The sequence below is a fragment of the Macrotis lagotis genome, chromosome 3 (assembly GCF_037893015.1).
Source record: "Macrotis lagotis isolate mMagLag1 chromosome 3, bilby.v1.9.chrom.fasta, whole genome shotgun sequence".
Classification (NCBI taxonomy): Eukaryota; Metazoa; Chordata; class Mammalia; order Peramelemorphia; family Peramelidae; genus Macrotis; species Macrotis lagotis.
The window spans coordinates 10235755-10254126 of record NC_133660.1 but is presented as its reverse complement, the minus strand read 5'-3'; the positions used below and the strand labels follow the sequence as shown (position 1 = coordinate 10254126).

The following is an 18372-nucleotide window of genomic DNA, read 5'->3' as shown; positions in this document are numbered from 1 at the left end:
TTTATTTTCCTTCCTTAAGGATATGATTTCTCTCTTATCACATTCAACTAAGATCAATGTAGGCCATGGAAACAATGTAAAGACTGGCAGATTGCCTTCTGTGGGGGTGGGGGATGGAAGCAAGATTAGGTGAAAAATTGTACAATTCAAAATAAATAAAATCTTTCTTAAAAAAAATACTTCCCCCAGGAGCAGCTAGGTGGTACAATGGATAGAGCCCCTGGAGTCAAGAGGATCTGAGTTCAAATGCAGCTTAAAGACACTTAATACTTTCTTAGATGTGTGACCTTGGGCATTGCCTTGTAAAAATTTTGAAAAAACTGCTTCTCCCAGTTTTGAGTTTACTTCATCAACCTTCATAGAATCACAGAATTTGAGAGTTGGGAGGGACCTCAGCAGTATTCTAAGTAATTCATAGCAGAAAATAATCTCCATCATAATATTCATGACAAATGATCATCTAGTCTTTGCATGAAGTCTTTTAGAAAGGAGTAACCCACCATCTGCCCAAGCAATTCTTTTCACTTTTTGATAGCTCTGATTGTTAGCAGTTTTTTCCTGATAGGAGTTAAATTTTTCCCTTTGCATGTTCTACCCATACTTTCTGATTCTGTCCTCTAAGACGAAGAGAAAAAAAAAAACCAATCTCTCCAATACTGTTGCCCTTTGGTAATGAAGGTGACCATGACATCAAATAAATGATGACATTTCTTGAGTATAATATATTGATTAAATGAGAGAGTGTTTTACAGAAATACCATTCTCACTATCTCATCTAGAACAGAACCTGATATAGTAGGAAAAGGATAATTGGTTTTGGGCTAGATACACTGGGAGACCTTTGACTTATAAATATAGACTTTTCCCAAATGATCAGGTCACCGAGGTGGTATTGCACCATCAGGTCAACTTTTGAAATACTTAGCTACACATATCATGTTTTGCTTGGAGTCTTCTTTTTTCCCAGATTCAAAATGTTCTCTCTTGGTGCTTTTCCTGCTATCCCTTCTCAGTCACCTTTATGGGAGAATCATTCAATTCCACCCAATAGATGTGAAGAGATACTAGAGCCACATCCTGAGAGTCTAACTATTCTCTCCTTTGGTAACCTCATCATAACCTTGACATTCATCTTATATAAGATGAGTTTTTGAGTTCCTGTACAGCATCAACCACTGTCTTTGGGCATCTCCACCTGGATGGAAATGTCGTAGATTCACTGTATCCAATAATCCACCCTTCTTCCTAAAGTTTCTAATTGTGACAAGAGCATCACTTTCCTCTAGTCCTGGATGTTCATAATTTCAGAGAGTTCCTTGATTCTCTATCCTCCCTCTATATCCAATCAGTTTCTAATAATTCTCATCAATAATTTTTGGTGTCAGGATGACCAGGGTTCAAATTCAGCTTCAGGCACTTCCTAGTGGTGGGATCCTGGGCAACCCTCATAACCTCTATCTCATTTTCCATCATCTATAAAATGGGGATAATAATAGCACTTACTTCCCAGGGTGGTTGTGAGGATTAAATGTGATAATCATTGTAAATAGTCTGGCACATCATAAATGCTATAAAGACATTAACTATTACTATCACTACTTCTATAACTTCTCTTTCATCTATCAGTCCTCTTACTTCCTCTCTCATGATCCCCATCCTGCTACTTGGGGCTCAATTCATATCTTCCCTGAACTACTGCAACAGTCCCTTAATTTGTCTTCCCCACACAAGACTCGATTCTCTTGAATCTACCATCTTGTTGCCAAATGGATGTTCTTAAAGCACTGATCTGGCTAAACCATTCCTCAATTCAAGAAGCTCCAATGACTATGTCTTGCTTCTGGAATTACCCACAACCCTTTAGCCCTCAAAATCTATCTTCAAACTATTTTCCCAGATTGATTTCACATACCCCCATCTCTATCCCCTGTATTCCAATCATACCTTATGTTCTACTTGCTTCTTCCCAAATGGGATATTGTCTCTCTTTCCTCCTAACATTTTTACAAGCTGCCCTCCATGGACGCAGCACCATTTTCCAATCTGCCTCTAATTGTTAGTTCCTTTTAAGGCTCAAATCCTTCTGTGAAAGACCTCTTCTGATTTCTTCCAATTATCAATATCCCTTCCCATTAAAATTACTTGGATATATATATATATATATATATATATATATATATATATATACATATATATATATGAAATCTCTTAACAATTCTGAATGAAGGGAAGTCTGTTTTCAAAGTTAAGGTCCTGAATTATACTTTATTGTTTCTCATTTGTCTAGTTTATTATTCTAATGTAAAGATAAATTGACTCGGCAAGATTTACTCCTTAATTCAACATGGTGGTTGTTTTCCAGTACAATTTCCATGATGCTTGCAAATGGATCATTTTACTATTTTCCCCAGGATCAGATATGGTTTCTGAATCCAGCTGTGGGTGGATGACTCCCTAATACATATCAGGTGACCTCTACTGTTTCCTTTGCTTCATGGTTTTGAGAATTCACAGCACTAGGCAATTCTAATTGCAGTAACATTCCCTCTCCACCATCCTTGAGGTGAGCCTCAGAATCCTTTTATTAAAGGAAAATGATCTCTTGAGGACTCAAAATAACTGTCTGGAATCCAATGTATTGAAGCCACGTAAGTTTTTCCTCTGGCCTACTGGTGATGATGGAATACACAATTGTGCATTTTGCTCCTGAATCATTCACTTACCTTCTCTATTTCTCAGTTTCCTCATTAGGAGAATAGGAGTGATGGTACCCATCATCCATATGTCACAGGGTAGTTGTGAGAATCAGACTGTGTTGGATTAAACACTGAACACCTCAAATTACTACATAAATGAGAATTATTTTTTAAACTGGCTTATTAGAAATGGTTAAATTGTTTTTATAAAAAAAGTTACACCAAAGGAAGTAGCATGATTCAGTTTCCTGGAAAATTCACTCCTGAGTGGGATCTAGGGGGTTCAGTGTCCCTGGAGTCAGGAGCGTCTGTGTCCAGATCTAGCCTCAGAAACTTTCTAGTTATGGAACCCTGGGAAAAAATAAAATAAAATTCATTTCTGTTCAAAGTGTCATTCGTTAAGCATGAAAATAAATAAGGACTGGACTTGTGATTTCATTGGCATAGGACAACATCATAGCCTGCTCACAGCCCACAGACACTCCCAAGTGGACATTTAACGAAAGAAAAATACAGTAGTATACAGATATTAATGTGTGATTTCCTAAGTTAATATCTTGTTCATAAGTGTCTCTATCTATGGTTAAGTGGTCTCTATTGCTATTTAAGTTTGACACCATTGGCATAGGGAACTCCAATGTTGGGAAACTCATTCTACCAATAGATAATAGCACTTTCTCTCCCATTTGTAGTCTTAGAGAGTTGTTTAAAGCATGGAAAGGTTAATTAACTTTCCCACACAGTCACATAGGCATGAACAAGTCTTCCTGGATGCCAAATGAGCCCTCTGTCCATGATACCACATGGATACATCATATTCCATACCACCTTTGTGTCTATCAGTCTCCTATTTCCAGTGTTATTTTTACCTTTATTGAAAACTGATGTTAAAACTCCTTATAAATGGCAACTCACTATACAAGTGTCATTACTACTATCATTTTATTATCATCATCATCAATGTAATTATTACAATTGCCTGGCCCAGGATCATAATTAACAAAGAGACACAATGTACAACTATCAAATGGGATGCATAAAGAATAATTTTGCATTTGAAGAGAACTTTACATCTTAATATTGGAAAAATTCAGCTTAAATAATATGCTAATATTAACTAACATTTGTATAGTGCTTAACTTGACTAATATCTTATTTTGTCCTTAAAACATTGTTGTAAGGTGATATTATTCCCAACTTTCAGAAAGTAAGCATTAAGTCAAGATTTGAACTCAGCACTTCCTGTGCACTGACTGTTAAGAGAGTACTTATTATCTATCAGGATAGCACTTGAGTCCTTGAAAAAAAAATAAGGGACAGAGAGAGAGGGATCTAGAGTCATAGACGTGAAAAGAGACAGAGAAGAAGCAAAGACCTATATAGAGTTAGAGCTAGATAATGACAGAAATAACCACAGAACTTACTATTATATCAGTATTTATGAAGCTCAGAATGTGAAAAAAGCACTACCTGGAATAAGTCAGGAAACTTGGGTTCAAATCTTAACTCTATCACATACTAAGTTCCAAGTCAAGGTCAGTTAGATGGCTCAGTGAATAGAGCATTGGACTTGAAGTCAGGAAGAATCATCTTCCTGAGTTCAAATCTGGTCTTAGATACTTATTGACCGTGCCTCATTTCTTCAGACTCAGATGAACTGGAGAAGGGAATGGCAAACCACTCCAGTTTCTTTGCCAAGAAAACTCCAAATGGCATAATGAGAAATTGTTCATGATGGAAAAGTGACTGAACAACAACTCGGCAAGTCATTTAACTTAGCCTCTTTCCTTTTCTTTAAAATAAAGAGATTAGACTAAATAATATTCTAATTCTAAATATATAATCCTATGATTCCTCTAAGCCCAGAGTCTTTACAGTTTACACACAAATCTAACTCAATGGATTTGATCCTGTGTGAAGGAGATAAGCAATGTGTTTTTAGCTAAGACAAATATCTAAGACTATTCTTTGTTTGAGACTGGAAAAGTTTACTTAAATAGAGAAACAGGTATATCTACAGAGGCTGAGTTCTCTTGTCCACTTTTTAAAAATGAATGGATTTCTCCTAGTGTCAAAACTTCTGATGCAATTTTGCAAGGCTTTGAGAGTCTAATCTGGAAAGCTTTTAGCTAGCTGCTATTAAACTCAGAAATCAATTAAAATGTTGAGTTTGGATACTATCTCTTCTTCCCAAGATATCATCTGGTTCACAGTACATGTGGTTGTTTTGAAAATGTGTTATAATAAGCCTATCAATATGCTTTATTATTACTATATTTATGGAATAAAATCTTGTTTTTAGTCAATATAAATGAAAATATTTAAGGATTTACTATGCGCTAAAGACTGTACTTACTGCTAAGGATATAAACTCAAAGCACATATGTTTCCTGCCCACAGGAAAGTTTACATTTCTATTAGGGAAAATCACACAAAGGGGGGAAGTAATCCAAGAACAAAGTATTTTGGTCTCAAAAACTTATAGAGAGGGTAAGTGAGCTAGTTGGGGAATATATTGACTCATTCTTTCCAGATGCAATAGCAGAATTGATGTGATATTCAGGAGTTTCAGACCTGGGAAGAACACCAATTGAATGGGGGAAATGAATTCCTTCAGCAAGGCAGTGGATGAGAAGATGATTAGGAAGTGGAGTAAATAATACCTGAAAATAATGGGTCAAGCAAGTCTCTCCAATCAAGATAATGAGACCTCAGGGGAAAACATAATGAGATAGAGAGACAGATAAACATATATGAGAGATGAGACAGAGATGATGATGATGATAATAATGATGATGATGGATGATAGAGAGATGATAGATGGGCAGATGGATAGGTGGTAGACATTATATGTTCAGACAGATATTTAAATAGCTAGAGACAAACATCTATAAATGCATACAAAAAAAAACCCCAAATACACTAAGAAGGAATAGGTAAATAGACCTAAAAACAGGAATTTTAGTAACCTTCAACTCAGAATTCACTTCCCCTGAATAAAAGTATGGGACAGAGGTATAGGAATGACTCATGCAGAGAAAACAAGCCATGTGAAAGAACAATGGGAAAAAAATGATATACATGTTGGTCTTAATGGTGAAGACTGAACAATGATGAGATCTATGGAATGCTCTTCTCTGAAAATTTCCCTCATGGAATATTTTACATGTAGCCCTGTTTGAGGGTAGAGCATGGACTCTGACTACCTTAAGTTTGCAGTCAAATTCAATTAACTTAATGCATATTAATATTGTGACTGAATGCCTGTCAGAAATTTGGCCCTGTAAAGTAGGATGGGATCTCTGTCTATAACATGAAGATTGAGGTATTACGTTAATGAAATTAGATAAAGTCTACAACAAAGAAAAACTTTGCCTTCCTTGTTGAATGCAAAATCTGAAGCCCATGTGATCTCCTTCAAGAAACTAATGATGTTGCTATCTTAACCTTCTCTGAGAATATTACCACATCCTTCCCTGATGTCTCATCATGGCAAGGGAGCTTTCCTTAATTCTCGAAGGCTATATGTTTTAGTAAGAACTTTCGATCTACTAGCAAGTGTGGTTAAAAGTTCATTGACTGAAATTCTCATTGAGAAGAAATATTATTTGCAATAACTATCATACTTATGAGTTTGGAAAATCATTAACTTCTACTTAGAAAGATAGAATTTGGGGCAGCTAGGTGGCGTAGTGGATAAAGCACCGGCCCTGGAGTCAAGAGCACCTGGGTTCAAGTCCAGTCTCAGACGCTTAATAATTACCTAGCTGTGTGGCCTTGGGCAAGCCACTTAACCCCATTTGCCTTGCAAAAAAAGAAAGAAAGAAAGAATTTGTTGCTTTAAGAAGAAAATGGGGCAGCTAGGTGGCACAGTGGATAGAGCACTGGCCCTGGAGTCAGGAGGACCTGAGTTCAAATTTGACCTAAGACACTGAATAATGGCCTAGCTATGTGATCTTGGGCAAATCATTTAACCCCATTGCCTTGTAAAAACTAAAAAACAAACAAAAAAAAAAAACCCAGAAATACATCACAAACAAATTTATTTAGGTAATATGTATCTTTGGGGAGGGGACTGGAAAATAATGTGGACCAATACTTGTGCATGACCTCAACATGTATAATCAAAATCAAATTGCTTGCCTTCTCAAGGAGGGTGAGAATATCTTTGTATTAATATAAATATCTTTGTAATAAGACTATGTTACTGGGGCCACTAGGTGGTGCAGTGGATAGAGCACTGGCCCTGGAGTCAGAAGAACTGGAGTTCAAAGTCAACATCTGACACTTAATAATTATCTTGTGACCTTGGGCAAGTCAGTTAATCCCACTGCCTTGCAAAAAAAAACAACCCTATATTTTTTCCAATTATAATTGCATTGACTTCAGGTCAAGCATTTCTGCAGCAACTAGCTCTGGGTTCAGAAACTCTGAATTCAAATCCTCTTTCTGTCACTGACTTTCTTGATGAGCTAGAGCAAGGTGTATCATTCCCTTGGACCTCAATAATCTTGAAAACAAGGAGGCTGAGGGGGCAGAGCCAAGATGGCGACAAGAGAGGAATGTCTCTTAGGTGCTCTCTCATAAAACTTATAAACTAAGGACTCTAAATTTTCCAGAGACAGAACCCACAGAGGGACCCAGTGAGGCAGTTCTACTACTCAAGGTAACCTGGAAAAGAGCAGAAAGGCTCTGCTCCCTGGGGTCGGAGGGGCGGCCCGCCAGAGGGGTGGCCCGCCAGAGCGAAAGAACTTCAGCCTCCCTGAGGCAACCCCAGGGCACTGGGAGCCATGGCTCACAGCAGCGGGGGAGTTACCTGAGCTATGCCCTGGGGAGCACCAAGCACAACTTGGGGGAACAGCAGAGGCCCCTGCCAGAGTGAGCACATGGAGCCCAGCACTCAGGGCACACAGCTAGCAACATGGTCTTGCCACAGCCTGGATACAGGAACCAGAAGCAGGCGGAGCTGGTAAGCAGGAGCCTCCAGGGCATGAGCCCATCGAACCTATGGAGGGGAGTGAAGAGAGAGACTGCCGAGCTCTATCCTCTGTCTCTGGAGCAGGACACTGGGGTTCTGACCACATTCAGGACCTTATCACAGTCTAGGCCTCCCCATAGAACAGCAGGGCCCCCCCACCTCAGCCCCGTAGCAGAGGCGTGTGCTTATGGTCATTCACAGACCAGGAGGGAGGACAGAGCCTCACACACTGAGACCCTTGTGGGAGTGTCCCAAAAGCTCAGGAAGCATCCCAAAACCAGGCCCAGGCTGGGAAAATGAGCAAGCAGAGAAACAAGAGGAAGACCATTGAGAAATATTTTGCATATGAGCCCAAGAAAGATCAAAATACTCAGTCTGAATATGAGGAAGCACAAGCTCCTGCATCTAAAGACTCCAAGAAAACAGAAATTGGGCTCAGGCTATGACAGAGCTCAAAAAAGACTTTGAAAATCAAATGAGGGAGATAGAAGAAAAACTGGGAAAAGAAATGAGAGAGATGCAGGAAAAACATGAAAATGAAGTCAGCAGCTTAGTCAAGGAAAGCCAAAAACATGCTGAAGAAAATAGCATGCTAAAAACCAGCTTAGGTCAAATGGATAAAACAGTTCAAAAAGTTATTGAGGAGAAGAATGCTTTTAAAAAGCAGAATTGTCCAGATGGAAAAAAAGAAAAGAAAGCTCTCTGAGGAAAACAAATCCTTCAGACAAAGAATAGAACTCAGAGAGACTGATGAATTTATGAGAAATCAGGACTCAATACTTCAAAACCAAAAGAATGAAAAATTAGAAGAAAATGTGAAACATCTCAGTGAAAAAACAACTAATATGGAAAACAGATTTAGGAAAGATAATCTAAAAATTATTGGAATACCTGAGAGTCATGATCAGGAAAAGAGCCTTGACATCATTTTTGAAGAATTACTACAGGAAAATTGCCCTAGAAGCAGAGGGCAAAATAGAAATGGAGAGAATTCAGAGATCCCCCTGAGAAAGAGATTCCAAAAAACCAACCCCTAGGAATATTATAGCCAAGTTCTAGAACTCCCAAGTCAAAGAGAAAATATTACAAGCAGCCAGAAGGACACAGTCCAAATATCGTGGAGCTGCAATCAGGATCTCACAGGACTTAGTAGCAACTACATTGGAAGCTCGTAGGGCTTGGAATATAATATACCGGAAGGAAAAAGAGCTTGGAATGCAGCCAAGAATCAACTACCCAGCAAAAATGAATGTCCTCTTCCAGGGAAAAAGATGGATTTTCAATGAACCAGGGGAATTTCAAATGTTCCTGTTGGAATGGCCAGAGCTGAATAGAAGGTTTGCTCTTCAAATACAGGACTTAGGTGAAGTATGGAGATTGGAGGAGAGGGGGGAAATATGAGGGACTTAATGATGATGAACTGCATGTATTCCTGTATAGAAAAATGACACTGATAATACTCATATGAACCTTCTCAATTAACAGAGCAGGTAGAAGGAGCTTTTACAGATGAAACACAGGAGAAAACTGAATTTGAAGATATATTATGATGTAAAAATGGAGTCAATAGGGGTGGCTAGGTGGCGCAGTGCATAGAGCACCGGCCTTGGAGTCAGGAGTACCTGAGTTCAAATCTGGCCTCAGACACTTAGTAATTACCTAGCTGTATGGCCTTGGGCAAGCCACTTAACCCCATTGTGTTGCAAAAACTAAAAAAAAAATGGAGTCAATAGATAAAAGGGAAATGTAATGGGAGAAAGTAAAAGGAGAGGAGGAATGGGCCGAGATATTTCATATAATAAGATTTTTCTTTATTACAATGAGCTATTACAATGTTATGGAAGGGGGAAGGCAAGGGGGGAATGAGGGAATCTTCGCTCTCATCTGAGGTGGCTAGGAAAGGAAACAGAATATATACTCAATGGGGTATAGACATCTGGAGTAAGAAGGGGGGGGACAGAGGGAAGGGGTGAGGATGTGAATGGAGGAGGGGATGGATCATGGGGGGAGAGTGGTCAGATATAATACATTTTCTTTTTTACTTCTTGCAAGGGGCTGGGATTGGAAGGCCTGTCCAGGACCATAGGGCCAGGTGGATGCTGGGCCTAAGGGGTGGTATGGGGACTCAGGGCCCCTTGGCCCCAGAGCTGGGGATCTGTCTGCTGTGCCACTCAGCAACCCTACAGCAGAATCAGAGTGAAAGGAGAGAGAAAATATAGTACATGGTAGTGGAGAAATAAGAAAGGAGGGAGTTGCGATCAGCTATGGCAACGGTGGAAAAGTATGGAAGTAACTTTTGTGATGGACTTATCATAAAGAATGTGATCCACCCGCGACATAGTTGTTGGTGATGGAACAAAGACTCAAGCACGTTTCATCATCATCATCATCATCATTATTATTATTATTATTATTATTATTATTATTATTATTATTATTATTAGGAGTGCAGGGCAAATGGGGCTGGGTGGCCTGCCTGGGGCCACATAGCAGGGTGACCATTGGGTGTCTGAGGCCAGATTTGGACCTGGGTGCTACGGGCTCAAGGGCCAGTGCTCTGTCTGCCACCCAACTGTCCCTACTATTATTACTATTTTATTTTATTTTGGGTCTTTTGTTTCTTTTTTTTTTTTGGTTTTTGCAGGGCAGTGTGGTTGGGGTGGCTTGCATGTCACACAACTGGGTGATTGTTGGGTGTACGGGGCCGGATATGGGCTCGGGTGCTCCTGGCTCCAGGGTTGGTGCTCCATCTACTGTGCCACCTGGCCATACCTACAATTATTACTATTATTTCTTTAATTTTAATTTTAATTTTTTCTCTCCCCTTTACTTTATTGCTCAAGCAAGTCTATATTTTTGGGGGAGAGGGGGTATTTTGTTTACTCTTAAACAAGAATATTTTATTAATGCATAAAAAACATTATTTGTACAAAACGAGAATAAATAAATATTGAATTTAAAAAAAGAAAATAAGGAGGTTTAATTAAATGCCCTCTGAGATATTTTCAATTTCTACATTGATGACCCTGTGTTCTATGATTAGCTTGGTGACCTTGGAGGATAAGTCTTTGTTTGTATCTCCTTGTAGAGTATAGATAAAAACCTTGTTAAGTAACTTTAAATACATGGTTAAATCTCAGGAATTAGAGTTTTCCCCATGAAGAGTAGGTTAGTTTGGAGATGATCTTAGTAGAACCATAACTAGAATGAGGTGGCTAATAAATTAAGGAGAGAGGTTGCCTTAGAATAGGAAATATTAAAAGGATACTAACAAATGAGCACATATACTAAGTATGGGCCAGGTATATGCCTTAAACCCTTTGCAATCGAAGATGAGGCTCAGGTTTGCCTCACTTTCTGCCCCCTTATCCATGTCCCTGTAAGGAATGGGAGGAAGAGGTTCTAATCAATCAGGGGAATAGAACTTGGCCAGCAGAGAGGGTAGCAGAATTTATTCAAGCTCTCACTGGGTTGTCCCTCCTACCTGAAAGCAACCTAGTAGGTCTTCAAGTAGCCCTTGAGAAGTCACCTGCCATAGTGTTGCTCTAGAAGAGAAGACAATCTAAGGATAAGAAATAGGTTGGTGCATTTCCTTTAGCCCCATAATTATTGGTTCATGTGAGGGAGCATTAAGGAAAGTGAGAGAAAAAGAGATCAGTTCCTCTGGAGTTTTGGACATTCCAGGGAATGCCACTACCACCTAGCTATTCCTAATTTACTTTTATGTCACAGTCCCTCTGACAGTCTGATGAAACCTATGTTGTTAGGGACTGTTGTGTGTGGGAGCACAGTAAATTATCTTCACCTGGTGCCCTTGAGCATCAGAGTCTTATCTTACTAAGTGCCATAGGAGTGGGAGTGGATTAGAGACTGGAAAGGACATTTAAGCACTGGTATTTGGTTCAATAAACAGAAACCTTGGAAATCTTTGTGTACAGGGAGAACTTGTCTCTCTTGTCTCCTGCCCCTTCAATGTTTGCCTGAGGAAGATTGAGGGAGTCCAGAATGGAACTCAACACTATGGAGATTTACATTTTTAATCTATGAAAAAAATACAAAAAAGATTACAAATGAGCCAATTATTGAAATAGTCATCAAAATATTTTAAAAATAACTTCATGGATTCCAGAATATGAACTATTGTCACAATTTAAAACTTTCCATTCTATCTTCAAACTTTTCTGAGATCTTTGAGTTTAGCTTTGGACAAGAGAATTGATCCTGTAAGAAAAGCTGGGTAAGAAGTACTGGACCAAGGGGCGGCTAGGTGGCACAGTGGATAAAGCACCGGCCCTGGAGTCAGGAGTACCTGGGTTCAAATCCGGTCTCAGACACTTAATAATGACCTACCTGTGTGGCCTTGGCCAAGCCACTTAACCCCATTTGCCTTGCAAAAACCTAAAAAAAAAGTACTGGACCAGTGCTTTTGCATGACCACAACATGTATAATCAAAATCAAATTGCTTGCCTTCTCAAGGAGGGTGAGAAGCAGGCAGAAGGGATACAATTTGGAACTCAGAATTTTAAAATAATGATAGTTAATTTTTCATATGTAATTGAGAAATATTTAACAAAATAAAATAATTTTAAAAATAAAATAAGATAGCTAAACTCAATCTCATTTTTACCTCCAAAGTTGAACAAAAATACAAAACAGAGAGCAGGCTTATTTAAAAGGTGGAGGAGAAAGGCTAGGAAGAAGGATGCTCAGTTTACATTACATGTTCCCTGCAGTCTTTCAGAATGATTTGTTCTGATCAAGAAGCGGGTCACAAAGTTAGGGGCAAAGTAGAGAAGAAATACGATCCTCTAGCTTCTGCTGGAGGGTTATGAGAAGTTTCTTTCCCCCTCTGCTTTGCTCTGCCAAGAGTCTTATAATTTTCTTGGGAGGGGAGTGATAAGGTAGTAACCATAAGGAAAATCATCCTCATTCCTGCTTACTTATTTGTGTCAAGGTAGGAGACCAGGGTAAACTCTTCTGTGGCCCAGAAGAATCACATTTCAGTAATCCATATGAAAGAGTGCTGACCTCCAGGATGTAATTAATTGCCTTTTCTATTCCTACAAAATAGGAAATGTATTCTGCTTCTTCTTTAGAATATTACCATAGATATAAAAAAGCCCCCTTCCCTTTTTTTCCTGCTCTTCCCAATACCCGATTTGGTAAGATCATTTTTTTTTAAAAAATTCCCACATAAACTCACTATGGGTCAAGTTAATGTTGCAATTAAAACGTAGTTTTGAAATTTTTGAAGATAACACTGCTTGACAGAACTAGTCTAAGGATAGACTAGATAAGATGAAGTCTTGGCCAACAATCTTTTTTTGTTTTTTTTCTTTGAATAGTCAGCCCTCTCCTTTTCCAGAGTTGATGAGAGGAAGGAAACTGTGGATGTGCCTAGCATTCACATTTAAAAATTTTTATAATTCATATATTTCAATTGTATCTATTCTCAGAAATGATAAAAATATGGTACAAAGGAAATGCTTTGTACAGTTATCTAGTGTAGTAGTGGAATGTTATTGTAAAGTGATATTGTTATAGTAGTCAAACTATATTAAAGTATTTCTTTAGTCACAAAAATATATATAAAAATATCAAGGTTTTATGGGCTCTTTTTTGAGCTTGGAAAATTCCATTGACAAAGATCTAAATTCTAAAATGTTGTTATTCAGTCATTTCGATTGTGTTCTATTCATCATGACGTGATCTGGGTTTTCTTCACTAAGATCCTGGAATGGTTGCTATTTCCTTCTCCAGTTCATTTTACAAATGAGGAAACTGAAGCAAACAGGGTTAAAGGACTTACCCAGGGTCACACAGCTAGGTCAGACTCTAGACTCTAATAGTCAAGGGAAAGTTTTTTTTTTTCATTTTTCATGGTTGAAACCTAGGTAACTGTTACCATTTTTTTTTTACTTTTGAAACTTGAATGGCATGGCAAATTAACAGATAATAAGTACAGTATACAATAGTTTTGTCTAAGTCGATAGTTTTTTATCCTATTATGAATAAGTCCCAGAATGTAAGTAGAGATGATAAGGAGTAACTTTTCCTCAACTATGAAAGCAGTTTCTATTCCAAATCAGGGTATAAAAAAGTATAGGGACTTTTGAAATGGAGAAAAAATTTTACTTCCTTCACTATCCTGAAAAATAACACCATTTGGAAATATTTATAGAATGGTCATTGCAAGTGTCTCTCATGCTTTGCAAATATATAATGCCCTCTATCTAACCCTAAGTTCAAATCCATACTAGATGTAAGCTCAACACTAAAAGAAGGCTCTGGACTCTTGCTAAAGGATATTTATGATAAGAAGTTCTTAGAAGGTTCTCATAGGATTCCTTAATTTTAGGACATTCCCATAATCACACCTTTCACATAAGCCTATTCTATATTTTGTATTTTTGTTTGTTCAACTTTGGAGGTAAAAATAGTGAGATTATTGAGTTTAGCTATTTTATTTTTTAAATTATTTTTATTTTGTTAAATATTTTTCAATTACATATAAAAAATTACCTATCATTTTTTAAAACACTGAGTTACAAATTGTATCCCTTCCTCCTGCTTCTCACCCTCCTTGAGAAGGTAAACAATTTGATTTTGATTATACATCTTGAGGTCATGCAAAACTCTTCCATATTAACCATGTTGTAAAAGAAAACACAATAAAACAAAATAAAAATAAAGTTTACTAAAGTATACTTCTATCCTTGATTGTGATATTCAAAACTACAATAGTATCTGATCATCTTCAAACCTTAATTGACAACTTGGTACATCCTAACCTGTGTCTCAATGGACTAATTGTCAGTATGGTCATTTGTCTCAGATCTTCCATCTTTGCTATCCATCTTTGCTATATACATACATACATACATTCATACGTACATATATATATATATATATACACACACAATGTTCTGGTTCTGCTCCCTTCATTTTGCATAAGTTTTTATAAATATTCTTAAGTTTTCCTAGAACCATTCCTTATAGTACAATAGTATTTCATCACAAAATATACCACTTCTTGAGTCATTCCCCAATTGATGGGCATACCCTTGATTTCCAATTCTTTTTTGCCACTACCAAAAGAGCAAAAATATTATAAATATTTTGTACATGTAGCTCCTTTCCTCTTTTCTTTGATCTCTTTGGGATCAAATAATAATAATAATAACAATAATAGTAATAATAATAATAATAATATTGCTGGATCAATGAGTATACACAATTTTATAGCCCTTGGAAGTCATTCCAAATTGTTCTCCAGAATATTTGAACCAGTTCACAAGTCTACCAATAGTGCATTAGGGTCTCAGTTTTTCCATATCCCCTCCAATATCTGTCACTTTCATTTTCTGCTTGCTAGTAATACTGTAAGGTGGGAAATTCTTTTTTAAGTAGCAGCTGAACTACCTGAACACTGAGGTCTTTTCTCACTCTAAAATTCTGTGATTCTTTGGTTCTCTGAAGATGGGAGATATCCAGTGTTATTCTCTACCAATCTATCCAGAAAAACGCAATTAGTTGCTATTCAAACAAATACTCAAATGTCCTCTATGTTTCATTTTGCAAACAAGATTATGCACCCAGTCTTTTCCATTTAAGAGGAGCTATATGGCCTAGATGACTCAGCGATTACTGATGGAAGCATCTTCAATGTCCTCATGGTATATTTTTGTTTTGTATGGCTTTTTATTGACAAGACCACTATAGAAGTTAACATTTAAACTGGCAGTTATCGGCTCACTAGAAGTATCGAACCCAGAGTCTCATGCCGCCCATGATACTCCAAACCAGATTAAAATGTAATTGGGAAATAATTAAAAAAATAAATAAAAATAGAAAAAAAAACATAATAAAATTTCATTTTAAAAAGAGTCATGAAGGATATGAAATTGTATTTTTTTGCTTTATTGTTTGCCTTGAAATGTGCCCAGAAGAGGGAAAGAAAAAAGATTAAGCCTGTAAAATAGCATAATGTGTTTAATCATTCTCATATGGTATAGCAGACAGGGTGCAGGCAATCAGTGACATGGATTATCATTCCAACTCTAATGATACTAATTAGCTGTGTGATCTTGAACAAATCACTTGACCTCAAAGACCTGATTTTCTCCTTTGTACAAGGAGGAACTGTGCATTCTTTGGTCATTTTTTATCACTATTATAGTTCCATGCATCAACAGCCTAATGATCTGATGAATTTTAGTGCTAGTTTAGCATATCCTATTTATGCTATTAGTTTTCTAATATATACCATGTTCCTTGATAAGGTCACTTAAGAAAACTGCATGAAAAGGTTACTACCATCTAAAATGAGAAAGCTAGTCCATTATGTTTCTCAACAGGAAATACTCTAAGCTGCCTACTGGTTTGGCCCTCAGAAAATAAATAGTTGAGTTTGATTACTTAATACAGCATGGTTACAATTTGGTTGGAAATAGGAAACAGCATTTAATAAAAACAGATGGAAACTTAATAGGCTGCTTTTATATTAAAAGTGCCACCGAGAATTTTACTGAACAAATCCTTCAGTTCCATAATATGCTTGTATTAGAAGCCGACACTGACATCACTTGAAATTTAAAAGGCTCTTGACCCTGTTGATATCTATGAAAGAATAGTTTTTGCACTAGCTGATGCAGTCTCAGGGATGAGATAAAAGGCTCATCGGCAGGAAAGTAAATAACTATGTGTATACTCAGTACGTTCGCTATTGGACAGTCAGGGAAAGAAAGAATGTCCTAACGAGTCCCCTTTGCCCTCATCAATGTCTTGACGGCTTTTGGCTTTATTCTTGCCTTAAGTAGATAGATTTAAAAAACATTATGGAAGGCTACTATAAAGGAGGAACATTTTTCTTTCTTCCTATTAAACTTGTTTGGTATTGAGAGCATTTCAATAAATTTATGCAATGAGAGAACTTAATATAAAAGGAAAAGTGAAGTCAAAAATATTGAACAGCATGGTATTCAAATCATATAAATCAGTCATACTTATTTCTACTTATGAACCCTTCTGAAATAATTATGAGTATATATGTTCTGGTTAAAAGGCAATGTATGACTTCTGTTCACAGAGGAAAGAATCCACTTCATGAATTGTTTACTTAAAAATGTAGCCTCAATATTAATTATGTTATTAAGGCTACATATGATCTTTGTTAGGCAATATCACGTATTAACTATAGGCAATTAGATGATAAAATGGATAAATCACCAACCTTGGAGTCAATAAGACCTGACTTCAGATTTGGTCTCCAGCGCTTGGCTAGTTGTGTGAGCAACTAGACAAATCACTTCATGTTTCCCTCAGTTTCTTCATCTATAAATGAGAAGAATAAGACCACCTATCTTTAAGGATTGCTATGATGATCACATGAGATAATAATTGCAGAGTACTTTTTATAGTGCTTGGCACTTAGTAATATATAATATACAATAGTAGTAGTAGTAGTAGTAGTAGTAGTAGTGGTTATAATAGTGGTAGTAGTAATACTAGTAGCAGTGTAAGTGGTGGTAGTAGTGGTTGCAGTAGTAATAGTCATAGTGGTAGTGGTAGTACTAGTGGTTGGAGTAATAGTAGGGAGAGTAGTAGCACTACAAGTAGTGGTTACAATAGTAGTGATAATAGCAGTAGTAGTGGGAGTGGTAGTAGTAGTTGTAGTTGGAAGAGGTAGTGGTAGAGGTAGTAGTAATTGCAGTAGGAGGAGGAGGAGCAGTAGTAATGGCAGTAGTAGTAGTAGTAGTAGTAGTAGTAGTAATAGTGATAGGGGTAGTGATAGTAGTTCTAGTGGTATTGGTAGTGGTGATCATGATGGTAGAGGTAGTGGTAGTAGTATTGGTAGTGGTATTGGTAGTGGCGGTAATAGTAGTGGTAGTAGTAGTAGTAGTAGTGCTAACAATAGTAGTGGTGGTGGTAATAGTGGTAGAGATAGTGGTGGTAGTGCCAGAGATGGTAGCAGTAGTAGTAGTAATAATAGTGGTAGTTGTAGTAGAACTAGTGGTGTTGTAGTGGTAGTGATAGTAGTAGTGATAGTGGTAGCATTAGTGGTGTGGTAGTAGTGGTTGTATTAGTAGTAGTGATAATTGCAGTAGTAGGAGTGGTAGGGATAAGTAGTAGTTATAGTAGTGGTAGTGGTAGTGGTTGAATTAGTAGAAGAAGTGGTCGTAGTGGTAATAGTGATAGTAGCAGTAGTGGTAGCTATAGCAGTAGCGGTAGTGGTAACAGTGAGAGATGTATGTATTAATGGTAGTAGTAGTGATAAGACTATATGTTGCAGTCTTTCTTGAGCTATTCCTTTTATTGGTTGTGGGCGGCTAGGTAGTTCAGTGGATACAGTGCCAGGCCTGGAGATTCCCAAGACTTGAGTTCAAATTCAACCTCAGACACTGTGATCTTGGGTATGTCACTTGACCTCTATCTGATTCCATTGACTCAACTGTAAAATGTAAGAACTGTTGCAATGGGATCACGTGGGGATCACGTGAGATATTAATTCTAAAGCACCTAGCACATGGTAAGTAGGATATAAATATTGGTTCTTATTCGTATTTAGGAAATGCAAGCACTTAAAATTCTAATCTTTCTGTAGAAGTGCCAATCAACTTTAATTGACTCCATAGAGAAACTCCTGGTGAAAGAATCAGCTTTATGCATTTTTTTTCAGTTTGATGTAAAGAATTTGA

General features: G+C 37.4%; 1 protein-coding gene across 1 annotated transcript in view; it reads left to right on the top strand.

Moving 5' to 3' along the window:
• The window catches only part of EMCN (endomucin), a 165693-nt gene that overhangs the window by 28095 nt on the left and 119226 nt on the right, over nt 1-18372 (top strand). The window lies entirely within an intron of this gene.